Raw genomic sequence first — 26,556 nt, forward strand, 5'->3', positions numbered from 1 at the left:
ATTATTGTAGTTTATCTAGTATCTCTGTTTTATAAAGGGAAAGAAGATATTAACTCAATTTGCAATATTGCTAGCAAATCAATGTATAATTAAAAATCAATTGTATAGTCTTTACAAATATTTTTCCTTGCTTACCCACTTTATTTTATTTCATAAAGACACTTCTGTTCACTGTTCACTGCTTTTCAGATGCGGATGTGCATAGGAGTCCTCTGGAGATATTGTTAAAATGCAGATTCTGTGGCTAAAATTAACACAAGAAACAACAGGTGTTGTTGAAGATGCAGGGAAAGGGGAGCCCTCTTGCACTGTTTGTGGGAATGCATACTTGTAAAGCCCCTCTGGAAAGCAGAATTGGGCTTCCTCAAAAAGCCAAAAATAGAACTACCCTATGATCCAGCAATTGCACTGTTAGGTATTTACCCAAAGGATACAAAAAATACAGATTCGAAGGGGTATGTGAACCCCAATGTTTATAGCAGCATTATCAACAGTAGACAAACTATGGAAAGAGCCCAAACATCCATCAACTGATGAGTGGATAAAGAAGATATAGTATATATACACAATGGAATATTAGTCATCAAAAAGAAAGAAATCTTGCCATTGCAGCAATGTGGATGGAACTAGAGTGTATTATGCTAAGCAAAATAAATCAGTCAGAGAAAGACAAATACTGTGTGATTTCACTCATATGTAGAATTTAAGAAACAAAACAGATGAACATATGGGAAGTAGGGGGGAAAGAGAAGAGAGGGAAACAAACCATGAGAGACTCTTAATGACAGAGAACAAGCTAAGGGTTGATGGAGGGAGGTGATGGGATCTGGGCTACATGGGTGATGGGTATTAAGGAGGGCACTTGTGATGAGCACTGGGTGTTGTATGTAAGTGATGAATCATTGAATTCTACTCTTGAAACCAATATTGCACTGTGTGTTAACTAACTAAAATTTTAAGTAAAAAAGGCAGATTCTGATTTCTTTAGGTCTGGGGTCTAGATGAGATTCTGCATTTCTAACAAGTTCCCAGTTGATGCTGATGATGCTGACCACACCCAGAGTGGTGGGGTTTGAAAGAGACTAGTAATACCCACTTCCCAATTGCTAATTTATCACTTGCTGGAATTCATCTGGTGTGGTTGCTTGATAAAATCTCCATTCATCTGGCTGCTCTCGCAAGTGAGATTTTGTGTTGAAAGCAGTCTGAAAATTGTAAAAAGCTATAAAATATTTCATTTGGAAAAAAATCCATAAATTTAAAATGGAATTAAATGTAATTGATCTTTAATGCCCTTGAAACTACCCAGAAGCCCCCATCAGCTTTCCTAAAAGCTCCCTTCTACCTCCCATTTTCCTTTTATTAAACCTATTTTTCCTTAAGCTGAAATTCTGGACAAATTAATAAAAGAATTAACTTTCTAATTCAGTTTAACTTTTCTTTGTTTAGTTGCTTATATTGTTAATATTAATATTGATTTCCTTTTTGTTGTAATTGTATTATTTTGTAGGCTTTAGCCTGGCAATGTACTTGTTATGGTTAATATCAATCCTAGAGAACAGACTATTTGAGTTCCAAACAATAGGCATATTGGGCAAATCTTCAGAATATAAGAGATTATTTGTATGATCAAAGTTTTAAGTGAAGTTATAAGATTCTATTATCCTTATGTAGGATGGAAAGCATTTTCCAAACTTTCTCCTTATACACTGAAATGTAGAAAAGCAAATCTAAGGTTGATTGGCATGTTGACTGGTCCAACTTTGGCTTATTTACATCTTAATTTTGGACTTAATTTTAGGGACTAAAATTTGTGTGACCTTTAGAATTAACCAAGAGCATACAGTAAGGTGTGAGACATGTTGACTTCTCTCATGTGGGCTTATAGAATGCTGAGGGTGACCTTACAACTGTGAGGCTCAGTGGAAGAGTGACACAATTGGAGGTGACAGCAAAAAGAGGCAGGGCTGGGGACAGGTGCCTGACTCGATGAAGGCTGTGCCATCATGTTACCTATACTACCTGGGCAAGGCACATCACTTCTCAGATCTCTTTTACTTCATCAAGAACATGAGGGGCTGAGCAAGACCATCTTATGTCTCTTCCATCGAAAACCTTACTGTGTACTTCCTATCACTTATGCCCATGTTCCATCTACAAACGAGTGAGCCATAGGACAGGAAGAACACAGGTATTACCATCGCTTCAAAGAGTCTGACCAGAGAGACCACTAACCAGGAATAGTGAAGAAATTTATGGGGGTGGGGGAGCAGGGAAACTGACCCATGTTTTTTTTCACATAGGAAGAAAAAGTTTGAGACTTGCATGACCTAAATTGACTCTTTCAGTTGGCAAGAGGGTGTAATAGTCTGAATGATGGCCTCCCCAAAAGACATGTTCACGAGGAATCTGTAGGTATGACCTTGTTTGGAAAAAGGGTCTTGGAAGATATAACTAAATTAAGGGTCTTGAGATGAGATCATATTGGACTAGGATGGATACCTCATTCCATTGACAATTGTCCTTATAAGATATGACAAGGAGAGAGGACACATAGGGGAGAATGTCGGAGGCCTTGGCAGAGATGAGAGAGATGCAGCTACAAGTCAAGGGACACAAGGACTTGCCAGTAGCTAGCAGAAGCTAGAAGAAAGGCATAGAATGGATTTTCCCTTGGAGACTACAGGAGGAAGCAACCCAGCTGACATCTTGATGTTGAGCTTCTGCTTTCTAGATCTGTTAGAGAATAAATTTCTGTTGCTTTAAGCTACGTAGTCTTCAGGAACTTGTTACAGCCAGCCACAGGAAAGTAGTACTGAGAGTTTAGTAGTAGGTACTGTCATTATTGCCATTTTATAGGTTTTAGGCTCAGAGAGGTTAAGTAGCTGGTGTGAGGTCACACAACTGATAATTAGTGAGCACCACCACCCCCTCTTTTTTTAATCCCTAAGAGCTGCCGCTTCCCATCAGTTGTGTGATGGTTATGGAGCACACTCTGGGGTAGTTTCTTCACTGGCCAGTGCCTCCATCACCTTGCTTTCTATCACAGCTGGCAATGCCACTGTCTTAAGGCTGCAGTGGTAGAGCTTCTCAAAACTCCAGTGGAGTAGAACATACAGCTTTCTGTCTTAAAGTGAGTAGTTTTACCTACAGGCAGTTTAAATCAGAAAGCTGTACTCTCCCATGTTGCAGAGGTGTAGATGTGACAAAGAATTCTCCTTTCGAGAACACGACGTAGTGCCAAGTGTATCTTTGGGCAGAAGAGCTTCTCCATTCCTGTTGGCATTTTCCCAGGAAGTTAGTGCTGAGAGAAGAAAGTGGAAAATGTGAAAGTGCAATTCAGTTCTTGAAGGGACAGGGGATTATTATTATTATTTTTTTACATAAATACCAGGAAAACACTTAACACCCTAACTAGAGAAAAGACACCCATTAAAATAATTTTTTTAAAAAACCTGTATGTTTCTACCACAGTATTCTTTTCTGGAAGCAAGTGCCTAGAGAGAGAGCCAAGGGGGCCTGGAGCCCCTTTAAGATGCCCTTCCTTGCCTGAGGGGGCCTGTGGGAGGGAGCGGGTTTCCAGGGGTCTCTTCATTCTGGGAAAATTTCCAGAGAGCAAGGCTTTCCTGGAAACATCTCTTTGGGGGGGGTGGGGGTGTCAAAACGCAGGCACATTATTTGAACTATATCACTGCCTTACTGGGATGGGGAAGGAGAAAGCAACTTTCTTACCTTTATGTTGGCGTTCACTTAGTTTAGAGCCTTTTGTCAAATTTTGTGAAAGACACAGCTGGTTTCTGAAAGATAGTACTTGGGTGCCTTGTTTTGTGTTTGAAGCTACAGGGTCTGTTGTCAAGGATATCTCTACTTGGTCAGGACTGAGCTATGGCTTGGGGACTGTATATTCAAATGTTCTTGGAAGGAATGGAAACATAACAGTAAGAAGAAGAATAAGGGATATTTGTAAATCACTTCGGAGGTTAACAATTGCACTTATCTCTGTTATCGCATTTAATTTTCACAGCAACCTTGTGATTTAGCTATTAACTCAGCGAGACAGATCTGAAAATCAGTCTTAGAAAGAGAAAATAGTCTGATCTGTTTGCTTACACTGGAAATATTACTAAATGAGATTATATGTGGAAAGCACTTAGCATGTAGCTTGACTTATATGAGTATGCAGTAAATGAAGCCATGTGTCATCACCCTCTTCCTCCTTATTATCCTTGTTGTTTGTTCATTACTACACGAAAGAGTTGGCACTGCAGCCAATATTGCCGACCCCACACTGCTGACATTTTCTCAAACAGGAGGATGCCTCTTTCTATTTGACTATATTTCTTTTTTTCTTTTTTGACTTAAAAAAAATTTATTTTTTTAAATTCAAGTTAGTTAACATACAGTGTAGTCTTGGCTCCAGGAGTAGAACCCAGTGATTTATCACTTACATATAACATCCAGTGTTCATCCCAAAAAGTGCCTCCTTAATGCCCATCATCCATTAAGCCCATAACCCCACCCACCTCCCCTCCAGCAACCCTCAGTTTGTTCTCTGTATTTAAGAGTCACTTATGGATTCCCTCCCTCTCTGTTTCTATTTTATTTTTCCTCCCCTTCCCCTATGTTCATCTGTTGTGTTTCTTAAATTCCACATATCAGTTAAATCTAACTATATTTCTTTAGGGTTTTTTCTATTTTTCTTTTTAAGTTAAGAAAGTCAGCTAAAAAGTGGAACAAACAGATTGTGAGAGCAATCTGGGTGCAACATGCCATTTCATGGATTTCCAGGTTGATTGGGGTGGTCTGGCTGGGCAGCACTTATTATATGTGGGTCAAAAAGGATGGTCCTTTCGGATAGAGGACCGAGGTCAAGTAGATTCAACAGTGGAAACTTTCTAAGAAGGTAGTAAGACTACCAGGGGCACCTGGGTGGCTCCATCAGTTAAGTGTCTGACTCTTGCTTTCAGCTCAGGTTGTCATCTCACAGTTTGTGGGTTCGAGCCCCATGTTGGGCTCTGCACTGACAGAGTGGAGCCTGTTTGGGATTCTCTCTCTTTTTCTCTCTCTCTCTCACTCAAAATAAATAAACTTAAAAAAAAAAAGAGTACCAGGAAACATGGGTATTTGAGAAGGTTGCAGAGGAAGGACTTTCCTGCATGTGCAGTAGGCACATAGGTAAATCCCTTCATTTTTCCAGAAGCCTTAAATTTGCACATAGCAACTCTGGTTGAGGGGGTGTCTGCAGAGGAAGGATTTTCCTGCACGTGCAGTAGGCACATAGATAAATCCCTTCATTTTTCCAGAAGCCTTAAATTTACACATAGCAGCTCTGGTTGAGGGGGGGGTGGGTCTGTGTTGGAGAGCATGGGCAGGTCTATGGTACCTTGGATTTGGGTTTGAGCATGAGCAGAGGCTTTTTGACTCCTGCCCACAATAAAGAGAGAAGCAGGCTTGGAGGATGCCTTCTCTTTCTGGATGTTTCTACACAAAGAGTTCTTGTTTTTTCAGCTGTTAATGAAGAGGACAAGAATCCCCATTTCCCTGGGCTGTTGAGCAGAAGGATCAGTCTAACCTACAGATATTTATGGAGAAGGGGTGGGGTATAGAGTTTATAGAGAAGACAGCTGGTGTGACCGACACACTTAAGATGACAAGCCATGGTGATCATGGCCTGGGTGTTCTCACTATCCACAGAGTAGGTGCCATTTTTCAGTCTCCAGAAAGTGTAAGAACAGAGAAAAGGAGGAAGTATAAATTCAGCCCACCTGGAAGAAAAGGAATCCAAAGCTAGTCTTAGAGGGGGTGTTGGGTCAGATTGCCTATCTAAGCCAGATGGAAGGAATCTTCACTTTGATTTAGCTGACCCAAACAGCATTCAAACAGCAAAATCTCATGGTTTTTAACCTACCAATGGTGTAGGGCAAACTGAAGGGCTAAATTTCCAGTCTTCATTAATTAGCAAGCAGATGTTTGATGGGCTATGTATAGAGCATTGAACTCTAGACAAGGTTCCATGTTGTAGAGATTGAGTTTCAGGAACAAAATCCCCTCAGCATGGAGGAAGCAGCTTGGAGGGGTGGCGACAGCTGGGCCTGAGGTCAGGGGCAAGTTGGGCAAATTCCATCAGTTCTCTGAGTCTTTGATTCCCAAATGTATAAAGTAAGAGAATGCTCTTAAAGGTTCTCTAATGTCTTTGATCCCAGTTCCATTCACCAGGCACCTTATTAAATTCTCCCACAACATATGAACCTTTAGATATATGATAAAAGAGTGAGGGCCACCATTGCCCTATGGTTGATCATGTCTCCTAGCCTCCTTATTTGGGGAAAAGTGTGTTCATTTCTACAGTATGCCACATGGCAATGCATTTCCTTCCTTATAACCACAGAATAAACCATGTGGCTCTATCATCTGGGCTGATTAACTTATATTATTCACTGGACACATATTTAGTTGAGTTCATACTATGTGCAACATGCTCTAGTCATTTGGTGCAAGTAGTGCAAGGTGAGCCATGGATCAGCTCTGTAGGGATCAGCTAGCTTCATGAAGACTAAAGTGTTTCAGTAGCCAGGAGCTGCTCCCTTCCTCACTGGTCACTCAGCACGTGTATGCCAGGGTCACCAAAGAGATCTTGTTTGTGTATAGATGAAGTCAACTAAAACAGAGCAAAGATGAGACGAAGAATGGAAGTGGGCTGGCTTGTCCACAAGGTGTGTGACCTTGTAGAGGTCACTTACGCTCTTCACTGCTCATATTCCTTAGCTGTAAATGAGGAATTTCGTTGAGATCGTCTATGAAGTTCTTTTAGCTCTAAACATTGTATAAATATAAACCCATCAAAATGCCTAGAAAAGACCCCAGGACACATATTCCAGGGATGGTGGGTCACAGGTATTGGCCTCATACAGGAGAAATAGCATGAGTATTTCTGCTTGGATATTCTTGGAGAGAGAAGACCCAAGGCCAACAGTCCACAGGTGATTCTCATAAGGTGATCCAGGAAGAGTAGAAGGCAACTCTTAACAGCTCCTAATATTTAGTCTGTATCTTCAACTCTGAGATACATTAACCCAGATCAGCAGACACAGAAATACCCTTAACAAATGAGAAATTTCCATCTCTACTAGGCCACTGGCTGACAATATATATGTGTATGCCTCAATAATAGCTTCTTACTTAGAAGAGCCAAGGTTTCATTCAGGGTTACTGTGGAAAATAGTGCCAATTTCTAATCTTCTGCACAACCAACTGGAAAGAAGAAATGGCCATTGTTAATATCAATAGACATGTGGAAACTGGTATTTTCTTAGAAGAGACAGGATATTTTAAGGTATGATGGTGGAAATGGTCATAGGGATAGTGGAGGGGGTGATTTTTTTTTCAGAGAAAACAGAAGAATCCAGTTCTTTATGTTTCTGATGTTTTTCACAGATGTGACCTATTGGTTTCAACATCAGATGTTCATATGTCCGTTTGATTTATAGAGTGGCTAATTCTGAGGATGGGGAAATCAGGATGGAGATTTTGGAATATCAATCACAATCTTCATCTGCTTCCTTGTCTGCTATGGCTATAATTTGTGGGCTCTACATGTAAATTAGACATTTTCTTCTTCAACAAGGAAAGTAGAAAAAGTAATTGTGTGTGTGTGTGTGTGTGTGCGTGCGCGCGCGTGCGTGTGTAAACAGCACATGTATCTGCTTTAAGGAGAAATGATAGAGTTTTAACTTTTTCTCTGATAAATGGGGATGATCTTTGTCTTCAGTTATTCATCCCTAGCTCCCAACAAAGTTTGTTTAGACTAGAGGTTTGTCTCAATGTTTGAAAGAATAATCAAATCTAGTTGACAAAACCTAGACCTCGCTTTGATGTTTTGCATTCTTTGCCTGTATTTGGGAGTGAAGGGAGTTAAGAGGGCAGGTAGGCAAAGAGCAATCATTGTGCAATGGTGAGAAAGGGTGCAAAAGACACTGGGCTGGGATGCTGCCCTCCTCCTCCTGTGACATCCACATCCAGAATTGGCTTGGATGTGATATGGCCAAAGGCAGCCAAAGCTCCCTGAGGAAGTACTTCTGGGTGGAGACAGTTGAGAACAGATCCTGTAAGTTCTGGACCTCTGGGGCTAAATTTTAACAAAGATCCCCCCTCTATTATTTATTTTTATAAGTAGTATGTGTGAAAGTAACCAAATATGGGACATCCTTTAAAATTTGGGTTATCCTGGCTGTCTTTTCCAGTGTCCTCAGTTGAACAACAAAATCCATGTTTGTGTAATGTGTTTGACTTTTGACAGTGGCTTCCTTTTTCAAACCATCACTCTGTGAGTCATTTCAGAAGGTTCAAAGACAGCCTGGATGAGAGGGGAAGAGGCCCCAAGGCTTGCTAAGAAGACCAGGCATTGAGTCTTTCCTTATTATGTGGCCTTAACAATTTATTGCATCTCAGTGACCCCTCTTCATCTGTGAGATGAAGATAAAATAATACTTGCCTACTTTAGAGGATGCTGTGAGTTGAGAATGTGCCATGCAAACAACAGATGTTAGAAAACATCATATCTTCATTCTCATTTATGTCAAAAGCTTGTTTTTCTTTTATTCTCAGTGGGGCTGTGAAGTGACAGAGGATGGGTTGTGAAGTCCAGGGTGTAAGCCTGTCTGCAGGTGGCCATAACAGGGTTGATTCTTTCCTTTTTAGCCCGTGATTTAAACTCATCTACCATGTTTCTTCTTGCTGCCCTAATCCAGGATCATTTCTCTGTGACAGCTGTGAGCATCTAATGTCCTGGGCATCAGCTGCCTGGAGAATTCAGGTTGTGGGTCTTGTTCTCCAGTGTGGGGATGGTGGGTTTGCAACAGTGCACTCACAATTAGATAGGTCAAAATGGGACCTGCTTGGGATGCCTAGCTACAAGGAATGTTTTCTGTCTAGTTCTGTAAGTTTAAAGAGTACAGATAACTTTTTCAAGAAAATGCCCAGATTTTTATGGCTTCATGTTTTCTTAGCATCCATAAATGACATACATAGAACATCAAGGCAGTGGTTAAGATGAGAGGCTTTGATCCAGAAGCCTAGTTTCAATTTCTGTCTCCTTTACTTTAAGCTGAGTTACCTTCAGTAACTCACATACCTGTCTGAGCTTGAGTTTCCTCATCTGAAAATGAAGATATGACAGTACTTACCGAGTGGGATAGAAAATGAGATAAATTGTATAAAAGTATGGTGCATGGCATCTGGTAAGATTGCACTACTGTTAGATATTATTATTCAATCTGGATAAAATTAGTGTTTGCTAGCGTTTGAGCTGTAATTTTTGACAGATCGTGTGCGCTGATCCACTAGATCAGGGGTTGGCAAACTATGGCTAGAGGGCCCGAATCCAGTCCAGATCCCATTTTTGTAAATAAAGTTTTGTTGGTACACAGCCAGACCCAGTTTTTATGTGCTGCCTGCTGGCTTTTGCACTATGGTATAAGAGTCAAGTAGTTGTGACAGAGGCGATGTGGCCTGCCTAAAATATTGACTATTTGGCTCTTTACAAGAAAAGTTTGCTAATTCCCACATGAGACTATTGACTTTGAGTTCTAATTCCTCTTCTGTGCCTGACTTGCCTGATCTTTGATGTATTAGTTAATTGCTTTGTTTTCCTCACATTTAAGAGGAACAGCCAAAGAAACCTGATTGGACATTTGGCACATGTTAGCCCCTGAAAGTGAAGTGATTGGTGGTTAGCATCATTGCTAACTGAGTAGGCAGGCCAGAATCTCTAGTCTATAATCATGCCTATGGGAATGCGACCCCGAGTGATTGAACATGTTATAGGATGCCTTTCATGAGGGCCAAAGCAGACTTCCCTATAAATTTCCTGCCTATTATGGCTTTAACTCATAATTTTATCTTTACCTAATGCATGTGCTTTGTAATTATTTTTAAAAGGAAAAAAATTGCAGAAAAGATGAATCGAGCGCAGCGGCCATATCAAATTAAGGCTTATTTTATACTGATATTCTCAAGATCTGTGGTAAGACTCCCAAGAATTGCAGACACAGATATCTTCTATACTTGACATTTTAAGACCACAGCTGAATATAAAAAAAATGTGAGAATGCAGATTATCCTAAAAATGACATTTTTATGATAAAAGTAATCTATTAAAAGTCACATGAATGGCTACATTCGTTTGACATTGTTAACAATATAATGATGTGTTAAAATGCTAGAGGAAGGCTTATGTCAGTGTTTGATGTTTTTATAAGTTGCTGCTATATAAAAATGTCAAATAAGAATAATCTTATACTTGACATTTTTCACTTGGTTTTCACTCTCAAAATAGCTCTGTGAGTTCTGGTTACCTTTTTTGATCACACTTTTGATTTTTCCTTCCCTAAATAATTTTCTGTGCCCACCATGTCACTATTTTATTTCCTGCTTATTAATTTTTTTCTTCCTTTTAAGATCTTTTGGTATTCTCTTAAATTCCCTTACAATCCTCTCCAATTTCCTCTTCATATAAAAGAATGACTTCGTCAATTTTTTTCATCGGAATCCTGAAATAGTATCCCCCCACATCCTTCTGGCCATGTTCACACAGTCTCTTTTCTTCACATAATCAGACAAACAGGAACATGAATTCTTCCATTTCAGGAAATAGACTTGTCCCTCCCCTCCTTTTGTAACATTGTTTTTCTCAAATTCTTTAAAAATTTCTGGCCTTCCATAATTCATTTTATCTAAAAGGATCATTCCCAGGCCTGTGCCGATGTGCCCTGGATATGCATACAGGCACTCCTGGCTGATGTTTATGCCCTCACATGCATTCTGGATGGTGAGGGGGGTACTCAGCTCCTTTCTGCTTGAGATGGGTAGGGGTTTTACAGAAAGAGCCTTTCTAAAGAGGAAGGGGGAAATTGGGAAAAAGTCATAGGTGGGTACTGTGAGCCATGTAATAAACAATGACACCTGGTTTGGGAATGGGCTTGCATTTCTGCTGTGCATGTGCGTGTGTGCACGCGCACGTGTTTGCCAGGCTGCAAGCACACATGTTTAGACAGTTTGGGATCTTTTATAGTATTTGGCTCCCTCACAACATAACATACACACAGATGCTTTGGAAGCTCACAAAGAAACGATAATATGTTTTTATAATGAATTCATACATTTAAGAAAAATCAGAAGCTGAGTTTGCCCCTTGGTTTTATGAAGCCATTGAAGGTCTTTGGGCCTCAGTTCCACCCACTTCTTTTTCCTTCCTTTTTTTTCCTTAAAAAAAATTTTTTTTTAATGTTTACTTATTTTTGAGAAAGAGAGAGACAGAGAGACAGAGAATGAGCAGGGGAGGGCAGAGAGAGAGAGAGAGAGAGAGAGAGAGAGAGAGAGAGAGAGACAGAATCGGAAGCAGGCTCCAGGCTCTGAGCTGTCTGCACAGAGCCCGACTCGGGGCTCGAACTCACAGACTGAGAGATCATGACCTGACCTGAGCTGAAGTTTGATGGATGCTTAAACTGAATGAGCCAGCCAGGCCCCCCAGGCTTCTTTTCTTCTGCTCTGTAGATTATCTCTTCATCTTTACAGATGCTGCCCTTTCTTTCTGCCTAAATGCTTTACCTCTTTCCAGAGCTAGTTCCCTGGCCCATGTCCTTGAGCCCATTTCCTCGACACCCTGCCAGAACTCCTTCCCATCAGGACTCACTTCTGTCTCCTACGTCTTTGGTTTTGCTCTCTTCACTGGTTCAAACCCCCCACCCCCCAGCTCTTTTCTATCCTAAGAGATTCTGCCTATTGATGCATCTGTACTCAAGCCAACAAGTCCCCCCCATCCCTTGTGAACACTGTGTGTGTCTGCAGTTTCCACGTCATCATCATCTACTCACTCCTTACCTCCCTGCAGCCTGGTTTTGGTATCCCACCGGGTCCTGAGCTGGTCTCCTCAAGGCTCCAGTGAGCTCTGACTCCCAAATCCAGCCATCTGTTCTTGCTCCCGCCTTTCCTGAGTTGTTTTCCCTACTTGGGACTCTTACATCTCCATCCTTTCCGCGGCTTACGTGCTGGCCTCAGCTTCTTTGTCCCTTGGTGGTCTGCTTTGCTGACACCCCTTCCTCAGGTCGGCGGACTGTAGCCGATCCTGACAATTCGGTCGTTCTGCCTCTTCTGTCTTTGCTTTTGTAACCTTATCTCCTCTCATCTCCAGAGATAGTTACCTCTCTGCCTCCAGGATTCAAAGTTGCCAGGCTAACGCTGCTCTCCTTTTCTCAGTGGGGTGTATTTTTCATCTCTCTCATGACCCTTAATGTGTGCAGAGAAAAGTCCATCAATTAAAAATTGCTTTATTTGGGACCTACTATTTCTGTGACCTTACATAAATCAAATGTTGTTATTTTCTTTTTTCTTTTTTTTAATTTGCTGAATTTTTTTTCCCTTGCTGTTTTATAAACAGGATGTCCTGAGAAATCTCCTCTCAGCAGGTTCCAAACACAAACTTGCATTACTATTCTTACAATATAATAAACAGCTTTGGGCTATAAAACCTTTCAAATTGTTTTTTCACAGAAGGGATTTGCATGCTGACTCATTCCTACTATATTTATAACCTATCGCCAAACCACTGCAAAGGCAAGATTTCTAATAAAGCTATGGAAATTACATGCATTGCAATGGGGCTGAATACATTTACGTTTGTAGTATTTTAACATTTCCAAATTTATTGCAGATTACCTTGTTTGTGCATGTCTGTGCTTTAATGGTTTTTTATAGCAGAAAATAGTGGTTTATGATTGTATTCCCAGTAGAAATTTATTATGAATCCACCATATGGAGTGTTATATAAAACTAGACTCCTAACACGGGTAGTTTTATTATTGCTAAGCAAGATCTAGTGTACATTATTGAAAATTAGTGATAATAGAAATGTCAAAGAAGGGAAGTTGGTTTATGAGGGCAGTCTTCATTTCATGCTTAAATTGTCACAAAGATTTTGGAGTTTGTTTCAAGATGAAAGGTCTGTCTTTGACAGTTAGGATACCAAATAATAGAACCATGTAGTCCCTCTTCCTCCTCCTGCTCCCAGGATTCCTCATGTGGGTATTTGCTAGAGCAGGAGAGGGACAAAGAGATAGTACTGATATTAATCTCATGCATAAGTCCATCTTCTGATAAGAATCTGTAGCACCCATTTCTAGCCATCCCTGACAACCATAAGCCATTAGAACTTTCCATGAGCAGTGGTCATGGCAGCTATTGCTGAGCACATGGAATCTTTTTCTTTCTTACTTAGCATTTATTGGACATCCTAATTGAAGGATTTAGGGTATGTATTTCTGTTGGCATTTGCAGCTCAGAGAAACTATGAGGGTGAGGATGAAAGAACATTCATATTTATGTCCATCAACATTTTGCGTGAGATTCCCCCAGGGACTTTATTTTTGGCTGGTTTCTAAACACTTGCCTGATGGGTGGAGTAAAAAATGTACCTACACGCATTTTTTTTTTTTACAAGTGCATGAGATTAAAAAAAAATACCTTGTATTTTTCATGAAGATTCTATAATTATTTCATAGCCAGGAGAGACTCCAATAAACATAATTAACAGCATTAGGACATAAAAACATTGTGGATGACACCTTCCTCTACCATCTTTTATGGGTAGGAAACTTTATACAGAAACTTTTTTACTATTCTCACTGTTGTTCCAGGAAGGACTGGCATCACAGGCACAACCACCCTGAAGATCAGGAGAGACTTGAAGGAAGGAGAAGTTTTCAATCTCAGGATTTTCCAGAATGTGCCATGGTGCTGTGTGGTCAAGAAAGGCAGAACTGAGTCTAAAAATTTGTGTATTTGAATCCTCTCCTTGTACATGGACAGGCCTAAGTATCTGTCCATGTACAAGTTTTATTACAAATGAACTAATGTTTTGTATATGAAAACTTTGCAACATGCTTTGCGAATGTAAATATTGAAGAAAAAAATTTTAAAGTCAATTCATTATTTGTCTCCTAACTGGTTTTTAAATGTAGTCCTATTCTAGTGGAGATGTTTTGGTGATAGGACTGTCTAAGCCCTGCATGTGTTTGTATTTATAACTCCAGTCCGTTGATTTTTCTTGTCCAAAGTTCCAGCAAAACTTTAGCACCTTTGCTGCAAACAGCAAACGGTTCATTAAAAAATTCAAAGTACACTTGTGAAGCACATTTTATGTTCCATATAAACTACTGTTGAGTTTTTGAGAAACTCTTAATGGTTTGAAAATTCATGGGCACAAAAGAGGTTGTTTTGAGTGCCTGAAATGTCTTTGAAGTATGACATTCTGTACTTAATGATTGCCTTTGTTATCTATCTGATTCTACTTCAGAATACAAAATTACAACTTTCATGTTCTGCAAGGCTGACAGTTTGGTTGACAGTTTTTAGCCAGGAGGCAATGGAGACATACCAATAACTGAAAATTATTTCGACAAACCTTGTTAAAATAAATTTTATAACAATAGGTAGAACAGCACACTGAAACCTCACATAAATTAAGAGCTTCATGAAGTGACTGGTTAGGAGTTAATTATAGTTAGAAATGTATCTCTCCAACCATCTATTTTGATATTCTATAGATACTGGCACTTTAATTCTTCTGAAGCCAGTGGTCAAAGCTGTTATTAATATTGAGCAATAGCTTTTTATCAGATGCCAGTTTAATGTAAATAGAATAGTCCTCAGTACAATAAAGTCTTTTCACTTACTGATATACTAAAGAGAAAGCACGAACTCAAAAGAGAGTGCAGAGAAGGGATACCAGAGGGAGAGCATGTAGGGGTCCAAATGGACTGACTTTGCCTCAGTCTTAGCCATGGACCTACTGGAGTGGACCACAGCTATTCTTTAGTTAAGTGACTTCCTTCCTTCCTTCCTTCCTTCCTTCCTTCCTTCCTCAATGGTTTTCTAAAAAATAGAAATAAACTGATTTCCAGTAAGACTTATACACTACTAGTATCTCTTTCCAGCCTTTGTACTTCTCAGCATCATTTGTTTCTAAGGCTGTGTAGTTTCTTATTACATTTCATTGAAATTCATTATGACAAAAAGCCAACAGCTCAAAGTGAGGGGCATTATTTCCCAGATCAGGCATATAGGCACCCAGGAAGAAATTAATCAAGGCAGAAATGAGCAGACAGCTGTGAGACAATGAAGTGATAGCAAGGAGGGGGACATAATAAAGCAAATCAAAGAGTTGCTGACAGATTGCACATCAAAACTAAAAGAAAAGGTTTCTGCATGAAAGTTGCTAGTGAACCCTAATGCTTTAAAATAATATTGAAATAGTTGATATGAAAGGAATTCAAAATTTTTCTGCTGCTTGTGGCCTTAACATCCTCCTAAAACTGTCCCTGGTATCCTAAGGACTATAAACTTGAGCATAGGGTCAGAAAACCATACAGCAGATCCATGTGTAGTGAGAAACATGCTATAAATTATACTTTTAACTGCTCTTGTATTTCTTCAAATGACCATTTTTTTTTTTTGGTCAAACACATGCTTTGCAGATGCCTCTGGCTAAAAGCATGAAATTCTTGTTTTGAGGGTTTTTTGTTTTTTCTTTTTTTCCTGCTGAGAGAGTGAGTGTTCAGCTGACTAAGTCAATTATCATCATTTCAATTGTATCTCCACAGCCTTTCCTGGAATAAGAGTCTGTTACAATAACAGCAAATAGATTGATTCTTTGGAAAAATATGAAAAAATAATTGTGACATGTGTCATCAATTTTTAGCAGTAGGTCTCAGCAGTGGGAAGAAGGAATGTATCAGAATCACCTGTGTGTGTGTATGTTTTCCCTCCCAATCCACATGCTCCCTTTCTCAGAGAAAATCACCTAATATGTAGATAGGTGGCCAGAATCTTTGATGGGTGGGTCTGTGAACATGTATGTGTTTGTGTGTGGCTTGAAAAAGCCCTTTATGATCTTGATACTTAGTCCTCCGTGTTGAAGATGATCAATTTTTGTGTTTGAATTTCTAAGCTCAATCATCAAGAGGCTATTTCCTCCTATGTGTGCTCCATAATTTGGACTAACTGCCAAATTATCCAAACAGGCAGGCTTAGTGACTAAGAGTTAACCTGGTTAATAACTGAGAAATGAACATTCTCAAAGATTTCCTAAAATAATAGAATACAAAAATTCATTCTGCATTAAAACATTTTATGGCATTTATGTGTATCTATATATACAAAATAGAAGAACTTGTAAGAAGTATCACTTAAGGGGCACCTGGGTGGCTCATTTGGTTGAGCGTCCAACTCTTGATTTTGGCTCAGGTCATGATCCCAGAGTTGTGGGATTGAGTGCCGAGTGTGGAGGCTGCTTGGGATTCTCTTGGTCCCTCTCCCCAGCTTACACTCAGCTTACGCTCTCTCTCTCTCAAAATTAAAAAGTCATAAAAAAGTATCATTTAAATTATCACTGATTAATAGGCCTAGTTGGGTATTCTGTTCTCAATCTTTGTCCTTTCTCATAACTGCTGTAGCTACCTCTAGCTTTTATTTGAAGGATCTAGCCTGAGTTCAGAGTTAAAACATGCCAGAGAGTGGAGGACTGTAAGAGTGCTTTGGAACTTCACACTAACTTAGTGTCAAAAGCTTTTGAAGATGACATCCAAATATCTTTTGATCTTTGTCACAACCACAATGGGACTTTATTCAATATAGGCTTTTAATTAATGAAGACAGACTTATTTATTCTTTCTAGAATTCCTGATCATACCTGCTTTGTAGCTGACATCCTGGATTCTGCATTTTTTTTTGGAGGGGGGTGGTGAACATCTTTTATAGCCTCATCACAGAAATAAAAGAGGAATACATTTATATAATAATGTGAACATGCAATTTTATGGACTCTCATGATTATAACTTTAATTTCATCAGCTTCTATGTTCTAATACCTTACTACTTGCAGGTATTTTATTTAACTTGAACGTAAATATAATCCGTAAGAATACGTGTTTAATACCTGTGGTGTTTCCAATTATAAATTTAATCTATACCAGGATTTAATTTTTATTTTATGTTTTAAATAGGCTATAATAGGGTTTTAAACAGAGAGGTAAGTAGTTTCTCGGTGAAACTAGAATTTGATACTTTATTCTGGCTTTTCTCCCATTTGCAGATTAAATAACTTCAAAAATGCTATGTAGTGTCACTAAAAAGAAGCTGTATCTATTGAGCACATAGTGTGTACCTGGTACTACATTAGATGCTTTTCATTTGCATTTATCTCACTAATGACCCTATGAAGTAATACATACCTGATACTTAAATGAGATGAGAATCAGAGAGGCTCAAGATTCCATAGCTTTAACAACGGCTGATCTAGATTCATTACTGTCATTGTTAATGATGACGATAATTGTTATAGGCACCATTTACTGAGAACTTTCTAGATATCAAAGATATTAACGTTTTTGCATACAAACATATTTCACTCAGACATCAGAGGAATGAGTATCCATATTTTACCAGTGAAGACATGGAAGATCAGGGAACTTAAGTAAAATTTTTCAGGTCACACAGCTAGTTAGTGACGGGGTAGTTTTTGAATTTTCCAGCATTGCATTAAACACCTTCTTGTGTGCTTCAGAAACTATCCTTATGTTTTGATGAATGGTAGTATTAGCATAAGTGGCCAGTTCCCATGGCAATCTTGAAGGGCAACGTTTTTCATTCCTACCATTAACTATGTCCTGACTACTACTGTCTTTTAGTCTCATAGCTTTGCAGTTGTATCTTCCCCATGCGTCTGGTGCAACCTATATTGATTGGTGATCTGGCAGTAGCGGGACATTTTCATGGTGATCAAACATGAGTATATATAAGTACAAACTAAGGGTTAGCTGTATTCCTCTGCTCTCCTTCCAGTCTAAACATTGATTTGAAATTGAGACATTGGACCTGATGGTTTATTGAAGCCTGACATTTCTGTCCGAGACTTGTTTGGCCAACCCTTGAAAGCTTTACTGAGCTTAAACTATCCCACAAGCATCAGTCAAAACACATGAGGATCATGGGAAAAGACGGTGCTTTTTCTGCACAGCTGCTCTGCAGAAAAGGGATTGTATGGGCAGGCATCTTGTCTGGGCAGAATGTTGTTAGGAGCGAGGGCTTTTCCTTCCTCAGGAGAGAAGCCTCCACGTCTCCTCACAGGTCTAAGTGATGTAGGAATGCCACATTGCTTGCATTCTTTTGATTCTTTCCATGATTTCTATTTTGCTTTGACACTTCTCTAAAAACAGAACTGTCAGCACCTTAATTTTTTGTTCATCTTGTTTCCCAGCCAAGGATGAGTACTGATAGATTTAAATCCCCAAGCGCCTGCATTTGGCTGTGAAATAGCAGTGGGCATTCGTTCAGTTCAAGAGGCTCCCCCCAGCCATCACTGCAGGGTTCTAAGGGAAATCTTACCTGGATCCTTCCCCCAGTTTCCTGGCTCCTAGTGGTTTCAGGGTAGTGGTCAGAGATGAAGGTCCCACCCAGGCTGTCTCTGAATTGGAGAACTGATTGATTCTTTATTACCATCAACTGTCAGCTCTGTAGCATGGCCAAACTCGTCCTCTCTTGATCTTGTAAGGATTCATTTCTTGTTTTTATGATTGAGATGCTGCTGATCTGTAGAGTGATATCAAGTTGCCTAACTCCCTGGGAGTGGAAAACATTCAGAAAGGTTTCCTATATATTAGAGGAAAGAACTCAGTGCCATTGACAGAGTTGGTACTTAACAAGACCATGAAACAGAGTTTTATCTTCATAGATCTCTGATGAGAAATACTCATAGGACCTTTATGCTTCTGTGAATATAGAGCCTATCAGTGAATTGGTAAAGAAAACTTCTTAGTTGGTGAATAATTAAGTAATGCATTAATAGTATTTCAATGAACAGGCTTTGGATTTTTTTAAAAAGCAATTTATCTGGCATCCACTTATCCCATTCATTCAGCAAAAACTTCTTAAGCACCTGTTAGGGAAGCAGGTAGAGTATTGCTGTTTAAAAACCTTAGGGGAGCTTGGGTGGCTCAGTCAGTTAAGCATCTGACTATTGATTTTGGCTCAGGTTATGGTCTCACAGTTCGTGAGATCGAGCACCACATTGGGATCTGTGCTGACAGCACAGTACCTGCTTAGGAAGCTCTCTTCCTCTCTGTCTGCCCCTCCCCTGCTCATGCACATGTTCTCTCTCTTTCTCCAAATAAATAAATAAGCATTAAAAAAATAAACTCTACAATAAGACAACCTGGTTTCAAATCCTGGTTCCTCCATTTAGAGCTCTGTGACCTTGGGCAACTTATTTAACCTCTCTTGCCCATTTTTAAAATGGAAATAATAATGTGTGCCTCATAGGATTGTTTTAAGTTTTAGATATAATACATAGGAAGCTCTTGGCATGTAGAAATCCCTTAACAACTGTGGTTATTAATTAAGTTACTGTGTATATTCCTACTGTAGTTACAACTATCTAAAAAAGTTCTTCTCCTGGGGTTCCTGGGTGGTTCAGTTGGTTAAGCAGCTGACTTTGGCTCAGGTCATGATCTCATGGTTTATGGGTTCGAGCCCCTCATTGGGCTCTGTTCTGACAGCCTGGAGCCTGCTTCGGATTCTGTGTCTCCCTCTCGGTCTCTGCCCATTCCCCTCCCCTGCTCACGCTCTGTCTCTCTCTCTCTCAAAAGTAAATATTCAAAAAAAAATTCCACTCCTAAAATTGTTGGTAATGTTCTTAAATAGTCGAAATACAGACCTGGAGAAACATAAACAAAATGAAGAGTTAAGTACTAGAATGAAGTCTGTCACATGATTAAGGATCAGTGACCTCTTTTGTCTCTTTCAACTTTAAGGTTTGGATAATACAGGCTGAAAGTTTCACAGGAAGATGTGTTTCTGAACCCATGCAGTCAAGGAAAGCTGCAGGGGGAGAAGGTGAAAGGAGGATGGGGAGGATTCTCACAATCCAATCTCAACTGACTTTGTCCCTTTTCCATCACATCCTGATTGCTTCGTCCCACCATCCACCTCTAACCATCAACCTCATCTAATTGAGCTTCTCAGTGACTCATAGGCCCTTTTGCAACTCCATGCCTTTGCACGCACATGCATTTCTTCCTTCTCAGCTTTTATTTTCCCCCCAATTATTATAGAGTCACAATGTTTTTTGAATAGTGGATCATTTTCCCCTAAAATAAGTCAGAACTCATGACCCTCGCTTCCCCAGCCTACTTCCCTTTACCAGCCTCCCCCGGCTCACCTTGCTCCTGGCCTTTACCTAACTTAGTCTCTCACCCTAAATCTGCCCCCTTACTTTTTTCTTGACTCCTAAATATGAAAGGAGGTGCTAGTGGTACTCAGAATCTAAGAGTTTGTACTATGAAGTTCAGTCTATTACAAGTGGATTTGAAATCCATCATGTTTCATGATTTTTATAGGTGTATGCATCTAGCCAATCAAGCTGGTAATAAAGAATCAGAACAAATCCTGATAAATGCCAAGCATATGTGGAAATACTAATGGATATAATTTCTGGAGAACAGGGTAAATGCCATCCACTTTTAAGGTGGAATGCATATTACCTATCAGACTGAAGACTCTTATTTTCAAAAGGTGGAATTAAAAAATAAATTCTTTAGGGTCTTGGAAAAAAGTGTAGCCAAATAATAGAACTTTTGCATGTCAGGCCTGAAAGTGCTTCTTGATGAACATGATTAATGGCACGGATGTTATTTCTGATTGCACAAGCCTGAGTAGGAGGCACTTTTCTTAACTGCCTAACAGAGGCATGGGGACTCCCAACATGTGTCCATGTACCCATGATGTAGGCAGTTGCTGCATGGGCCACACAGCAGCACTAGGAGACAAGATGAGGAGATCTCAGACTCCATTTGGCAACCCATCTAACCCTCTGAAAAACCACAGGATCTTGAGTCATATCATTGGTATTTGCTTCAGCCTTTCCCCCACCCCAAGGCTTTGCATAAGCTGATTGTGAATTTCTGAGAAGGCCAGACACTGAGCTTTTTCAAGAAAAGTACTCACAATCAATTATGCCTGGGTAGTTCCATTTAATATCCCACAACTTCTCATGCAGTGTGGGATCCAGGGAGTCCACTAATTAACTGGGTGACCTTGGGAAAGTCACAGTCATTGGGCTGAGTAATAACCACAACTCCATCCAACTGTATGCTGCCTGGATCTCCAACCTCACACATATCTCCCAGTTCCCCAAGACACTTTCCTCATTGGCTCCTAGTGGCAAATTCTGCATATTGTGCTTAACAGGCTGTTAAATTATCTTAATTAAAGTGTCAAGGGATAAAAATGGAAGATTATTCAGAGCTGCCACCCCAACCTTTCCCCAGCCAGCTCGAGAAGACTTTTGCCAGGAAGATTCTGATATGCAATACTTAGTAAGCACTCTATGGGTTAATGCTGAGCCACTTTATTCCATGGTCTTTAGACATGGATGAAATTGAGATGTGTAATCTATTTTTGACAGACTTGCCATAAGCCAGAAGGGGATGCCTCCATCAAATTCAAGACTTTATTGCATGTAGAAAAAGGCTCTGACAAAGACTTCAGGGAAAAACATGTAGAACAAAAACAAAAAATTTAAACCTTGTTCCGATCCCTCCCCACCTGGGTGAAGGTAGCTCTGTTCAAAAGTTGGAGTTTGGTCCTAATGTTGGACCTCTCAGAGAACCTGACACAACCTGTTCCTTCTGAGATGCTTGAAGTTTGAAGAAATATGTCTTGGAAGCACTAGACTTGGATCATAATTTTTTTTTTTTTTAAGAAAAGCAAATCCTCACAAAATAATTAGTTCAACTGGATTTTTGTCTGGAATAGTCAAATACTCAGGGGAATGGCAGGATCAGGACAAGTTTATAAAGACAAGGTTGACACTACACATTTTCGAAGAGGGAATAATACACCAACGTAGAAAATTCATGACCCCCCCGGCCCAATATGGAGATGGAATTGGCACTATAAGATATGGAGTGAATAGCTCTCTGAGAGCCCCTTCCCTAAATCTTCTCAGCCCGGGAGCTCCATGTTGGAAAGCCCACTTGTTCTGAGAGGACATTTAGCCTTGGTTAAGAACACATCCTTCAGAGCCAAACAGCCTGGGTGCAAAGCCACAACCTGGGGAGGACTACTCAACATCTCTGTGCCTCAATTTCCTCACCTGTGAAATGGTGCAAACTAGTGCCTATTTCATAGTATTGTTATGGGTGTTGAATGAGTTAATATATGTAAAAGGCTTAAACCAGGAGCTGGCATGCAAAGAGTATGGGATGAGTCTCCAAGTTAAGCAGAGATGTCTTAGGAACTTTGTTCAAAATCCAAATAATGCAAGGAAATGTAATAACAAAAGATGATACTGTGCAATAACAGCCATTTAGATCCTAGCATGAATTAATTCCTTTGTCTATTCAGAGGGGTCTCTGGGAGTCATGGGGACCTTGGGAAGCCAGATATGAGGCGAGTCAGGAGAGCTGATGTAGGAAGAGAGAAGAGGGAAAGAAAATGTCTGCCTGACTTGAGGTATTGCTTTTGAGCCAGTTCTGCCTAATTATTTTTTGGTCCATTTTAGCTTCCTTTAACATTCTGATTATAGATTAATTCATCATTTCGACATTCAGCCAGCCCTGGCTTCTATGATGATGGGTCTTAGAGGCCCTTTCCCTTGCCTAGGTCGGAGTTAAGAGCTACTTTTAGCACCTCTTCTCTTACATCTTTTGTCTTAACATTCAGGCAATCAGGGAACACTGTTCAACCAGGGCTTAGTGCTGGCTCCTGTTCAGTCAGGGGTTGATTCTGGCTCCTCTAAGCATGTGAGTTAACAATAAACATCTTTGCTGTATTTTTCTTTTTATTTATTTTTTTTTAACTTTTTTTTTTATTTTTGAGATAGAGAGAGACAGAGCATGAATGGGGGAGGGTCAGAGAGAGGGAGACACAGAATCCGAAACAGGCTCCAGGCTCTGAGCTGTCAGCACAGAGCCCGACGCGGGGCTCGAACTCACGGACCGCGAGATCATGACCTGAGCCGAAGTCGGCCGCCCAACCGACTGAGCCACCCAGGCGCCCCTATTTTTCTTTTTAAAGAAGATCCTCCTAGCTCCAGTTCTCAACCTTGAGCACAGAATGTCTAGCCCCATGCCAGGTTCTGATTAAGTACTTATGGGATGGGCCCTGAGAATCTGCATTTCTAACAAGTTTCCAGGTACTGCTGATGCTGCTGGTTCAGGGACCACACTTTGAGAACCTCTGACTCATGGTAGAGTTTGCACCATTAATTGCACATGGGAATGACCCTGATACTGGACCCCACTCCAAAGGTTTGGACTTCATTGGTTTTGGGTGTGACCTAGGCATTATAATTTATAAAACCAACAATACTTTCAGGCATAGAGGGTTAGGACTAAACTGTTGTGTTTGGTGGGGGGGCTGGGGGGAGTAATTTGCTTGTGGGTACCCAAGGTTTCATCTCAAGATGCAGATCATAGAAGGGTGGATAGGAATAGGCTCTTTTTCTTAGCACCCTCTCCAAAAAAATTAAAATGAACCCCAAAAGCTGTTTTCTGATGAGGATGACTACGTTGGCCTAATTAGCAAAAAACATTTTCTCCTGGCTTTCTTTTGGGATCCATCCCCAGGAAAAGAAATAGCTGCTATAGTAACGAGAATGCTCGTGTATATTTAGTCTTGCGGGGGCTGGGTGATGAATAAGTACTGCCTCTGACTTTGTAACCCCCATGGCCTTTTCTCAGCCATTCAGCATGAGGTGGGGCACCCCTGCTCTGTAGCTATGGAAACAGAGGGGCTGATGCCCACTGCTGGCCATGGTAACCATCAAGAAAGAATTGGGGGGTTTGTCCACACAGAGCAAGAGACTCTGGATCAGCTAGATGGAAGCTGGGCTATAAAAGCTGTTAATATACTATGGAAAGGACTGAGAATCGTGCCTCTTGTCAGACTCTAAGATAGAGGCCGTGTGAAACAAGAAGTTTAACTAGCTGTGGCCTTTACTTTATTTGATAAAGTGTAGTTTACTTTCTACTTGAGCTTTTTATTGAGCGTAATAATTCTAATTGAAATAAACATTTTGATTACAGCTCTGTTCCGCAACTGCTTAATAGGGAACTAAAATAACTTTCAATAATCATTTTGTCCAAATGGGATTCATTTAGCCTGACAGTTATTCCAGGCATTTATTGGCATGCAGCAGGCTGGGAGTGTTTCCGAGCATAATTACGGGAACATTTTACACCGGGGTTAACCTTACCAAAATGACAGACTGAAAAGTGGTGTAAAGGAGCAAATAAAACCCATAATCTGCCATAGAAACTCATAAATGAATCCCCTTTCTCTACTGTTTCTGATGCCCAGGGCTCTAGTTAAAATTAAAAGGAGTTTTCTTTTGAAACTGACAGTCTGGCTGCAGGAGCACACTTTAATGACGGTACACTGCAAACCTGGTGCTTCTGGGCAAAAGGGACTTTCATAGCCACTCAGAATTCTGTGGGTTCGCCTAGGGGCGGGGACCTGAGCCATAAGGTGGCCTGGGGGGAGATAGACTCTCTGTCCAGCAAAGTTTCAGGCTCCAACCCTCAGCCGAAAGGAGGAAGAATGTTCCCTGTCTTGTCTTCTTAGGCGATTAAGGAGATTGAGAGGCCAGACTTCTTAGGGCATCAGCCCTTTTCTTCAGTGCCCTTCCAGAGGAGAGCTACCTGGTGTGGGTTCTATCTTCTTCCCTGGCAACCTTCTCTACTCTGCCTCCATTCCCAACCACCTAAGACCTTTGATGTGTAAAACTGGAAACTAGAATCCTCATAGATGGAATAACAGAAGAGGCCATTGTGGCTCCTCAGGTGGACATTGAATTATCCCTGCCACAGCTGAGATGAATCTGATTATTCACTGTTGTCAGCAGGGCTGTGTTCAGTTCGTTGTGCTGGGCAGTCAAGATGGGGCACAGCAATGATCTTGGACCTTGTGAAGCACTCAAGGCTCATCTGAATGAATGAGGATTGGGTGAAATCCTTTGACCGGTCCAAGGGCAACCTTAAGTGCAATGTAGTTTAAACAATTCATTATTATCATGCTGGGTACTACTTCCTTATGTCAAATTCTTTGGTGTTTGAAAACTGGAAACCTATGTTGCTGCAAATAAGTGTTCTTGAATGATACAATGATTCAACAAGGTTTGGTGAGGCAACAGAAACTGGCTGCACTTGCTCTGTGTTGGTTCACTGGGACCAGTTGCTATTTTAAGAAAATCCTCTGCTGTTCCAGCTAAAAGGGAAAAGGAGGAACTTTGGCGATTGTCTGGACAACAGTTGCCATCTGTAAACGCCCCCATGATCACACTCTCTGGGGTGCGGCTTCTGTCCTAAGGGTGCTCAGGTTCCCCTGGAGTGCTTTAAATTCAGTAGGAATTCATATCTGAAGCCACTCTATGTCTCTGGACATGTCAGTAGCACCTTCTTTGTTCTGTGAACAAGTTTGGGGTTTTCAGTTACTCACAACCTAAAGTAACCCAACTAATAAACTGGGGTTAGTGTTATTATCCTAAAGCCAGGTGAAATAATAAGGTATATATATGTTATATATATACCTTATATTATATATACATTATATATATAATAAGGTATAATATATACCTGGATTGGGAAGCTGAAAGAACACTGTGTACCTCCTCAAAGGCACAGCCTGATACATTACAACTCTGGATTAAGTAAATTTTCTTATTTGCTTCAACTCCCATGCAAATAAAAATAGAATCTATTAAGTGTTGCCCAAAGTGGTTAAGCCACTTAAAGGAAACATTGCCACAGAGTAGATACTAAATCCTTTATAGGATTCACCTGGATGATTTTGCTTGTGATGGGACATAAAAGATTACCATCCTTGTCTATTCTTAGGACTGGCTACAAGCATTTGTACTTTTGTAAACTTGAATGCAAAATCACCCTTTGTTTATATAACAGCCTTTCCTTGTTGTATTAGAAGTTGTCAGGGAATATATATATTTTTAAAACTCCAAACTTTAATTTTTTAAGTAGGTTTTTGGAGGCTATCCCTTCCCATAATCCCTGTGCAACACTTTCCCGACCCCACCCTAAAGCAAAACATCAGGCCTTCATATTATAGATGAGAAAATTAAAACAGCACATTCTCTCTAGGGGAATGGATAGATAGATCATGATGAAGACATTGCTTTCCACCTGCAAAACCAAGGCTATATTTTGTTTATGTTGTTCTAATTAGAAATTGTGTCTTTTTTGGATAATTTCCTTGTCTACTTCCCTTTGTGAACACAAATTTGACTGAACTAGGGCAGACAGAAAACAGAGGAGTTTATTACAACCAACATTAATAGGGACACATCTTTTACAGGAAAGATCATGTCCATATGTTTATAGAGACTCAAAGGTGTAGGGAAATCTATGGGGAGAAGAAGGAGAATCTTATTCTAAACTGTGTAGAAAATCACATGGATAAAAATTGCAAAATAAAATTTTAGTTCTAGAATTT

General features: G+C 40.2%; 1 long non-coding RNA gene across 1 annotated transcript in view; it reads right to left on the reverse strand.

Moving 5' to 3' along the window:
- Positions 1-12,188, reverse strand: part of LOC125160635 (uncharacterized) — a 43,340-nt gene extending 31,152 nt beyond the window's left edge. The window contains exons 1-3 of the long non-coding RNA XR_007150322.1: positions 11,878-12,188; positions 3,152-3,304; positions 136-244 (exon numbers count right to left, since the gene is read on the reverse strand). This is a non-coding gene — a long non-coding RNA (uncharacterized LOC125160635). The remainder of the gene's footprint in view (positions 1-135; positions 245-3,151; positions 3,305-11,877) is intronic.
- Between the last annotated feature and the right edge of the window lie 14,368 nt (positions 12,189-26,556).

Source organism: Prionailurus viverrinus, chromosome A2 (assembly GCF_022837055.1).
Source record: "Prionailurus viverrinus isolate Anna chromosome A2, UM_Priviv_1.0, whole genome shotgun sequence".
Lineage (NCBI taxonomy): Eukaryota > Metazoa > Chordata > Mammalia > Carnivora > Felidae > Prionailurus > Prionailurus viverrinus.